The 10052-nt window shown below is 33.4% G+C and overlaps 3 long non-coding RNA genes across 5 annotated transcripts; 1 reads left to right on the top strand and 2 right to left on the bottom strand.

Annotated features, from left to right (window-relative positions):
• Positions 1 to 482: 482 nt before the first annotated feature.
• Positions 483 to 4875, bottom strand: LOC107832185 (uncharacterized). Of its 3 annotated transcripts, none has more exons than XR_001658515.2 (4): positions 4439 to 4874; positions 2687 to 2785; positions 2491 to 2545; positions 483 to 686 (listed from the first exon to the last, which is right to left on the bottom strand). It is a non-coding gene; the product is annotated as an uncharacterized LOC107832185 (long non-coding RNA). The 3 variants fall into 3 exon arrangements; XR_001658516.2 differs by having other exon boundaries at positions 2491 to 2596; positions 4439 to 4577; XR_012708698.1 differs by having other exon boundaries at positions 2491 to 2785; positions 4439 to 4875.
• On the top strand, positions 4828 to 7387 carry LOC142180305 (uncharacterized). The gene is made up of 2 exons (XR_012708701.1): positions 4828 to 4942; positions 7304 to 7387. It is a non-coding gene; the product is annotated as an uncharacterized LOC142180305 (long non-coding RNA).
• LOC142180303 (uncharacterized) lies at positions 5224 to 9407 on the bottom strand. The gene is made up of 2 exons (XR_012708699.1): positions 7308 to 9407; positions 5224 to 6063 (listed from the first exon to the last, which is right to left on the bottom strand). It is a non-coding gene; the product is annotated as an uncharacterized LOC142180303 (long non-coding RNA).
• Positions 9408 to 10052: the final 645 nt, after the last annotated feature.

Raw genomic sequence — 10052 nt, 5'->3', positions numbered from 1 at the left:
GCAAGAGAGAGAAACAGAGCGCGAAGGGAAAGGAAAAAATTTACACATAACATAAAGACTAAAATACTCCTGGTTTTTAATGTAGAAAAGGGAGTTTATCGTAACTCCGGAAGTAGGACAACGAAGAGCTGCAACTCCCGCTTCTAAATAGTAGGGCTAGCCCATGCTAAGAACGAGCCCGAACTCATAATAGAAGTTTGAGTAGTTAGAGAGGAACCTAAAAATAGGATATAACTGCGATTACATATATAAAAGTAATAAGAACATAAATACACGACATATTTTAGAAATTCTACAATGGAGAGAGAACTTCAGTATATAATTAATGCCTCCTAACCACTCCACTAGAAAAACCAAGAAAATTGAGCTTCAAAAACTATAATGCACGCAACATAATGCATATACAATGTATAAATGATTGGCCATTAAAGATAATTTTAAAAGCTTCAACTATGCTGCAACCTAACCAGTGAAAAGATGTATAACAAAAAGTATGGTTAACTCTATTATTATTTCTCTCAAAAGAATTAGTACAATCTGGACACTTCAAAACAACCAAGAAGAGCATTTTTTGCTATGTGAGAGTCAGTACAAGACAGAATATATCGACTAAACATGTCAAAAGGCATTGACTAATTTCTCAGCTGACCTTCTGTACATTAGAAGCTCTCTGCTCGGTAGAGTTCCTGCACAAACCACATCATCAAAAATAAGAGATTCTAATTATATCAACGGAAGCTATGTCTAAATCACAAACAGAAAGTGTAGCTCCAGTTGAAACAAACAGAAATTCAAATTTATCCTCCGGCAAGAAAACCTTTTTGAACCGAAAATCTAAGTACACTGAATGAAAACACATGAAAATAGATGTAAAACAAGGAAAAAACGATTACCTAGATGGAAGAATGGCAACAAAATGGTATAGAACTTAGAAAAAGAAAGAACAGTACATAACACATGTAAAGCCACATTCGGAAGAAAATATTTCTTGGTATGCTATGTGATTCAAATAAAAAGAAAGACAATGGACTAAGCAGACCATATTCAAGGAGCTTTATTTTTGGTAATGTATTGCTATAATTCCTGGATTTTATTCAACCACTTGAACAGTAATCGTAAGAAAAAATATCCGCTCTCAACTTGGTAACAGAAGAGAAGGAAGTTTCAGCATATATTATACATGTCCAACCTCACTTTTAATTTTTCTTCAGTCATGGAGTATCGAGAGCCTTCATTATTCTACTTCTTTTGGGTTTGGTAAGGTACTATTTAGTTTTCTAGGATGATGGCTTAGAAGTTTCTCATCAAGGTAAACTGTTAAAAAGAAAAAGTGATGTAATGGTTTCCACAGATAATCAGAGTGGGAATAAGGGAGTTCCATTGGTACTGTCAACCTCCAAAATTTTTGATGAAGTAAAAATATAAAAGTAAAAACTAATAAAACCCTCTCCACAGTTGTAGTTTAAATTCCCAACTCAAAGGTGGAAGAAGGAACAGATATGACAAAAAAGACAGCTCAGCTCCACAACTTCACCCTAAACCCTAAGACACTCATCATAATTAGCCAATGATAAAAAGAGGTAGTATTTCAATTAATCAACACCAATGTTAGATTCTCATAGATTTTTTATCTTCCCATTCTAAAGCTTCTCTTTTTCTTTTCCCATTAACTTTAGAAGAGGTACACAACAAAGTAGAGAATCTATATCAAAATATGATTCTTTAATTTTTACCAAAGACACCCAGTCATCAATACGAATAGGAAAATTACGAGTGCACGAAAAAGCAATCAAAGACAATAAACTATTCCTCAAATGTGCAAAATTATCTCCAACACCCTCAAACTCTCTCCTATTTTTTTCCCTGCGTACGATCCACAGAAAAGCTAATGGTACAACATTACATGCTATTTGTCTTGTTATCTTACTTTTACTGTATGGAAGTCTTCCAACTCTCTTTGTTAACCACAAAATATGCTATAGTCCGACAACCTTGAGTCAATAGTAATAGTCCTCGAATAGCTCAATCCACTTTTTGTACTTCAAAATGATTATATGTTTTAGTTTTCTAACAATAAATAACACAAAATATAATAGAATGACAGATAACTCTTAGCCAAAGTGGTTCATATATATTACCAATAGTTCTTCAGCTAGGTAAATAAAAAGTGATGTTTGTCATGGAATGTAAGTCAAATAAGCTCTTATAGTTTACAAAACAACAACATTCATGTTGCAGGAAGGAAACAATAACAAAATTTAAAAGAAAAAAGAAAGTAGCCTTAGAATTTTTATTGAATTGGAACGCTCCCTAAATTTTTAAATGGCCAAAACTTATACTTCCATAGTGATCTAGCCTGAAAAGGTTCGATTCGTACTCAGAGTGACCAGCTAAATAGGAGTAGCTAACAAGTACTGTAAGCATTTCGGAAATGGATGGCATTTTTGATTTAACACATATCAAAAACAGCTCAACAGCCTCCAACTCTACCTAAAGCAGAAATACCATCTGCACCTTCTCGCATTCTCCAATGTCTTTGGCCTCCCTGTCAAGCATTTAGCGACTATTGCATCACATTCTTCGTACATTTACATACCTCATAAGAAAACACATCAAATTAAACTAACACCCACAATAAAATCAAATCAAGTAAACTAAAAGTAAAATTAATTAAGTAAAGCTCTACCTCTCAGCATCAGCATTAGCAGCTTTCAAGTAAATAATTGAAGCGTCAAAAGCATTATGCTGCACATTTGAATCCGCTACATTCTTCCTAAAAATGGCCCTAAGAATTTTTTTTAAAAAAATCTAAAAATAAATACAAACACACTACATACACAAAGCATGCAGATAGCTACAAAGAAGATCGTAAATAAAGCAAACAAAAGTGACATCGTAACTAAAGTAAACCGTCATTTCAAACCTTTTAATTTTTGTGTGTTTACCACTCGTACCAGGGCATTTTCTTTGCCTCTTTCAACAACTTTTCGTCTTCCGACATCATTTTTAATGCATTTAAATTTCATATTATAAAGTTTCAATTCCCCCCATTTGTCTACCTGCAACTTCTCTGTAAGTTCTTATTTGGCAAAATCAAATCTAGAGCTCAATCTATGTTTGACTAAAAGTTTTTAAGCTCGAACCTCTTTTTTTGACTCAAGCTGGAATTTCCTTCCTTTCTTTCTTACCATCTTGCGTGATTTTAACTGCTTCCTACTTTTTCCTGAATCAACATCTTGGAGACTGGAATTGACATAGTCATATAACTCATCTAATTCAAGATTGTGAGAACTGGAATTTTTTCTTTGTTTCCTGAAGCATATTCCTTGGTCTTAATGAGTTCACACATCAATGTTATTTCAGGTGCGGTAACGCTAACACCTGAAGCTTCAGTAGACAATAATTACTCATTGGACCATAGTTGGTACCCTCGGGGACCTTTTTGCTTTAGTATGACAACTACTTTCCGCATTTCCAACCTGATGTTAGATGTGACATTTTTTCATAAACCTTTAGAGCCATTGTTCTGTTTCTCATTATTTTTCAGTAAGCATATACCCTAAAAAGGGGTAGATCCATTTATTTGAACATGTAGTAGGACAGGACAAAATTTGTTCCTGTCCTAGCTGTAATCTGATCAGCAAAAAACTTTTACTACCATACTACTATCTTATTTAGCATATAATTAAACCAGAACTTTAAACACAGGTAATCTAGTATAATCTTTATAGGACGTTTAGCAGATGATTATCAAATTCCATATCAGGAGACTACAGTTTTAGATTAAACAAAGTGCTGGATATATAAAATTTCTAATGTAGCCATCTTATTGCTTCATCATCACACTTGAAAAAATATAGCAAAATTTGATCCAGCAAGAGCTTAACTTAGTTTCATTGTTAGTGTTGATTCACCACAAGACTCATTCCAATGACACCGGATTCCTTCTTACCATATGATTCACAGAGTATTCGTCCATGTTTCAATATCGGGCTCAACCACATGATCGTATTATTGACACCAGTATTTCATTAATTTTTTTATGATCATTGTAGGAGCAAAAAAAGACAAAGCAATGCCTGCAAAATAGCGAATTTCCGCCCAAGATTTAGCCAGTGCGCATATTTCCTTAGTAATATTATTAAATATTTTTAGTCCAATCCTTTGTGATGATTTAATTTCCCAAAGAAGGTATTGCCTTGTGATGATATTCAAATGAATTTTGATTGAACATGTGGAAATACAAAATTTCTAGCAAACTTCACAAAGGAACTCTCTGATTTATGGCAGACTCAAGCATAAACCATCTTAAATGAACCAATTTGAGCAGCCTTTGCTAGCTTGAATCAAATGGTAAAAATTCATCTTATCCAACACGATAATGTTTGAGATTTAACACTTAGCAACAAAAGTTTACGGCAGGAGAGGCAAAATTTACCAGTGGTAGAAGAAAGATCTTCAAAGCCAACTGAAGCACAGCGAGCAACAGACTATTCTTCGTACTTTTGAGTCTCCAATCAACGGTAGCTTGAACAAGCAATCAATATCTGAGACAATAAACAACTATTTTCCCAAATAGTCAGAAATCTATTTCTGAAACGCTAGAATTCATCTAAATGCTATATTAATATGAATAGCTTCAAAGCTCATCTTGGCTAGTTGCAGAAAGGCAAATGGAATCAGATGAAGAACAAAAGGACAACGAAGCAACAGCTCCCGAGCCTCTGCGTCGTACGATTTTTGTGCCAAATCCTCGACGATGAAGATGACCGAGACAGAAATAGAACAGAGGGAAAGTAAAGACCTAAGGAAGGGCGAAGAGGGCGCCGAAGTGGCGAAAGGGAACGGAAAGTAAAAAAATTCAGAAGTCCACTTTCGTCAAACACGACAGATCCCTGCTTTGAAAATATGATGGGTCCCTCGGTATGGCCGCCTTTTTCAGGTTAGTGTTGCCCTTGTTGTTTACTTTTATTTACACAAAAAAACCAGAGAATGAATGAAGTCAGAAACTATTAAATAAGGCATAACAGTCATTTGGAAACCATGGCAAAAGTAACGCGCACAAAATTACTAAAATACCCCTACGGACGACGAAGAGCTGCTAACTCCCGCTTCTAAATAAGTAGAAAAATGATAATCTGTTATGAATAAAAGCAATTTAGTAAAACACGAACAAGAAATAAAGACAATTTAGTAAAACATGAACAAGAAAGAGATAGAGCGAAATGAAGAAATTTTCTTCTTCAATTGTGTGTATTTTCCTATCTATTACAAGGCCTTTATATAAGCATGAAAAGTGAAGAAAATATGTCATGGAATATGTCATTGAACATAGAAAATATGTCATTGAATATGTCATTAACCATTTGAGACAAAGATTATGGAGGAAGAGTAGACATCCACCATATTTTGATTTTTATCATAACACTCCCCATTGGATGTCCATAAATAATGTGCCTCGTTAAAACCTTATTAGGAAAAAACCCTATGGAAAAAAAATCCTAATGAAGGAAAAAGAGTACACATATATAGAAATACGCCTTTTGGTTGCCTCGTTAAAAACCTTGCAAGGAAAACCCAATGGGACAAAACCTTGTAAGGGAAAAAGAGTACAACGCGTATTAACTCCCCCTGATGAGATCATCAGTTCACATCGTTGAGCCTTCGTATCCCAATCTTGTACACTAGTTTCTTGAAGGTTGACGCCGGTAGATATTTGGTGAACAAATCAGCCATATTATTACTTGAACGGATCCGTTGCACATTAATATCACAATTCTTTTGAAGATCATGCGTGAACAATAATTTAGGTGAAATGTGCTTTGTCCTAACTCCTTTATGAATCCTCCCTTTAATTGGGCTATGCATGTTGTATTTTCTTCATACAAAACTGTGGGTAGTTTATCACACTTCAAACCACATTTGTCTCGAATAAGATGTATGGTAGACCTCAACCATACACATTCTCGACTTGCTTCATGAATAGCAATTATCTCAGCATGATTAGAAGAAGTAGCCACGATTGATTACTTAGTCGATCGCCAAGATATGACAGTGCCACACCTGTAAACACATAACATGTTTGAGATTAAGCCTTGTGTATGTCAGATAAATACTCCACATCGACATAACCAACAAGATCGGTATTGCAATCATTGCCATAAAATAAGCCCACATCGGTAATCCCCCTTAGATAACGCAATATGTGCTTGATTTTTTTCCAATTTATCCTTGAGCGGAGCTATATCTTGTTAAGACATTAACTGAAAAGGTTATGTCATGCCTTGTAGTGTTAGCAAGATATATTAGCGCACCAATTGCATTACGATATGATACTTTAGGACCAAGAAGCTCTTCATTATTTTCATGAGGTCAAAGTGGATCTTTATTTATATCGAGTAATCTCACAACCATCGGGGTACTTAATGGATGTGCTTTATCCACATAGAAGTTCTTTAAAATCTTTTTAGTGTATGCTGATTGAAGGACAAAAATTCTATCTTTCATATATTCAATTTGTAGATCAAGACAAAATTTTATTTTTCCAAGATCTTTCATTTCAAATTCTTTCTTTAAACAGTCTACTGCTTTAGGAAGCTCTCTGGGAGTTCTAATGATATTTGAATCATCAACATACATGGCGATTATAACAAATTCAAATTCATATCCTTTTATAAGGACACAAGGACAAATTGAATTATTCTTATACCCTTCTTTCAACAAGTATTCTCTCGGGCGATTATACCACATGGGCCCTGATTGTTTCAATCCGTATAAGGATTTTTGAAGCATTATTTAATAAATTTCTTGGAAACCTTAATATGCTCCAAGACAATTTAAATCTTTCAATGATATCCATTATACGCATATCAAGTTTTTCATATATTGCCAGATTAAAACCTGAAGTGACTATATCCACTATAAGAGAACATGTTTCCATATAATCAATGTGAGGATATTTACTAATTTTCTTGTGCCACAAGTCGTCTTTATGTCTATCGACTTGAACTTTTCGCACAAGAACACATTTATACCTCAATTGACTTTATACTTTTAGGTGTTGGACTATCCGTCCAACTTCACATTTTTCAAGTGAAGTAAATTTCATTGCGTATTTTTTATTTGGCCAATCTTTTATCCGTCCAAATTTCATGACAGATTTGATCTCAAGATCCTCGTCAATATTAATCATATTGAGCGCTACATTATATTAACAATATCGTCGACAATCATTTTATGTCGGTTTCATTATTACCCAATAAAGACATAACTTATTGAGATCTCTTTATTTCATTATTTTCAGGTACCTGAGCCTCTCCCATGAGGTCTTATGAAGTGTTATGTCGTGGTGCTCTTCTAGGGAACTTGCCTCCTTATTATGACCATTTTGAATATTTGCCCCTCTCCTTCTTCAAGGAGTTTTATCTTTGGAACCGATTGGTCTGTTACACTTCATGCGTGCCATAGACTCTGTCCCTCATGGACTTTATTCTATTTGGAGCATTAGCAGCTGAACTATGACATTTAGTTTTGGGTCGGCAAATACGTCTGGCAATAATTTGTAAATGAATTATCACTTGAACTTCAAGTTTATATTTTCTTGTACGAGGATCTATATGTATTCATAATAATTCATTTCACGTATCACTTTCTCAGCTGCCCATTTTCTCCCCCTAATGTTGGAATCACCAACACATTTCCCAACCATCTTTGGGAACTCATCTTTGTGCATTTTGGTGGCATAATTAAATCATATAGCACATCCATATTTCTATATAGAAATTATTTGGTTCCTGACCCTGAACCGATTGTGATAGGAAAATTTTTTTATAACTTGGCTAGATGCGTACAAGTGCTGCTGTATATTAAATAATAAATCTCATACCAAATTTTGTTTTTGGGAGTTTTGTTCTCATAACCAATGATTTAGCTATAATTGGAGGCATACAATTTCTGCTAAACCAACTTGGATTTAAACCAGTATTATTAAGATAAATCATCATAATTTATATTCTGGAATTGTGCTCTAATAATTTGAGCAAGCAATCTTGCAAAAACCAAACTGCAAGTTGATAACAAATGCACATGTGACCATAAAATAGATGCATCTATTAAAATCATATTATAGTAAACAGTCCACATGGCAGGTGACTGAGCCCATATATATATATCACCTTTTATTCCTTCCAGAAATCAAAGGATTCAATCCCAACCTTTAACTGGTATATCATGAGAATAAGAAGCACAAGAGAATTCTTGAAGAATCTTCTATTCTTCAATATGTGTCAATGTAATTCTTAATTAATTTTCGCATCATAATTGAACCGATATGGTCAACCGGTCATGCCAATTAATATTTATTTTAGTAAATCTCTAGTTTACTTGTGGCATATGATTCCAGCATCATGCTTATATTTGTGTAGTACAAATAGAAAGAAGATCGGGTAACCTTTCATATTTACCCGGTATGATTATAGAAATATGAAGATATTCAATCTTCCTTTCATTTATAGTCTCAATATGCCAATCATTTTGACTTATATATTTGAAACTCAAAAAGTTTCTTTTGAGACTTTACAATATCAATGTCATGAATAAGTTTATTCATCGGGGTAGTAACAAATTAGTTTTTCCGGAGTTCTTAACAACTTTTGTACTACAAAATCTTTTATCATACCATTCATATGGTAAATATTTCATTCACGGAGAAAATTATATCATAATAAATTATCATGGTCAAAATCATCATAAGCAAAATCATTTCTTGCTTTAATTTTGCCTTTAATAACTTTTATAAGGCATGACAAAATAATATTTGGCATATCACATGTACGCGACCAATGACATATTTATGTAACCACACAATAAGATTTATTCTCTTTATTTTACTCAAACCTCCCTTAGAGGTGAGTTGTGTGATATTCATATAATCATGAATTGCATGTCTTTATTCATTGCTTTTATCACATATTGCCACATTCAACTTTAGGAATGGGTTTGCATTCTCAATGCTTATCATAAGTCACATTCTCTTCAAGGAATGGATCATAATCAGCTACGTGTTTTATTATTTTCATACCAATTTGATGGTAAGCATTGCTTTCACATTTTGAAGGACTATTTTGAGAACCCTTATTGTTCTCCTTTTATAATCATAGTGATGATTATTATTATTTTGATATTTGGAACGCTCACGTTCATTGTTTAACCACTTGTCTTCATTGAAACTTATTATGCATTGTTATCACATTCACTTCAAGAATGGAGCAAATCAAGTGGGACAATTTTCATGCCTTTTCATGAAAAATATATTATTTTTCTTTAGTCATCATTATATCATCAATATGGTACATTGAGACTCAAACCCAATGTCTTACCAATACAAAGGCATGGTAGACCATAATAAATTGGGACTCAAACCCAACTCTTATCATTATGGAGCATCAGGACTTGATCCCGATGTCTATTCCTCAATTAATGGCATAATAGGCTAAACAATATTGAGATTCATTCTCAAGCCTTAATTTCAATCACATGCTAAAAAAAGTTATACACAACTAATTTGCAACTTAGCAAATCAAATTTGCTTTCTTAAATAAGTGTACAAATCTCAAATCAGTGTAAAGCTTTATTAATTATTTGTAGCATCTATATGAAATACAACCGTTTGTAGTCAGAATATTTCTTCTAAATTCTATTAGAGTTTAAAAGGATCATAAAATCATTGTCATAATATTTATTGAGTCTCTCTCAAAAATATTGTTGTTTTCGGGGTATATCCTACCTATTGGATTTGATTTAACGCCATGACTTTCCTTCACTCAATTCAACTAAGCAATTAGTGAATAAATTTATCAAAAGTACATCATATAGGTAACAACACACATATAATACTAATACATAAATTTAGTATTTATATTACCTGAAAAGCTATATTATAGGTAACAACTTACCAGTTGTAGCTTGTGCATCATTCATATAAAATACTTAAAAATGGTAAGTCAGTAGCACGCATCAAGTAGGTCATGGATACTCAAAAATACCTCTTCTAG

This window comes from Nicotiana tabacum, chromosome 1, assembly GCF_000715075.1.
Source record: "Nicotiana tabacum cultivar K326 chromosome 1, ASM71507v2, whole genome shotgun sequence".
Lineage (NCBI taxonomy): Eukaryota > Viridiplantae > Streptophyta > Magnoliopsida > Solanales > Solanaceae > Nicotiana > Nicotiana tabacum.
This window is presented reverse-complemented; position numbering and strand designations above follow the sequence as displayed.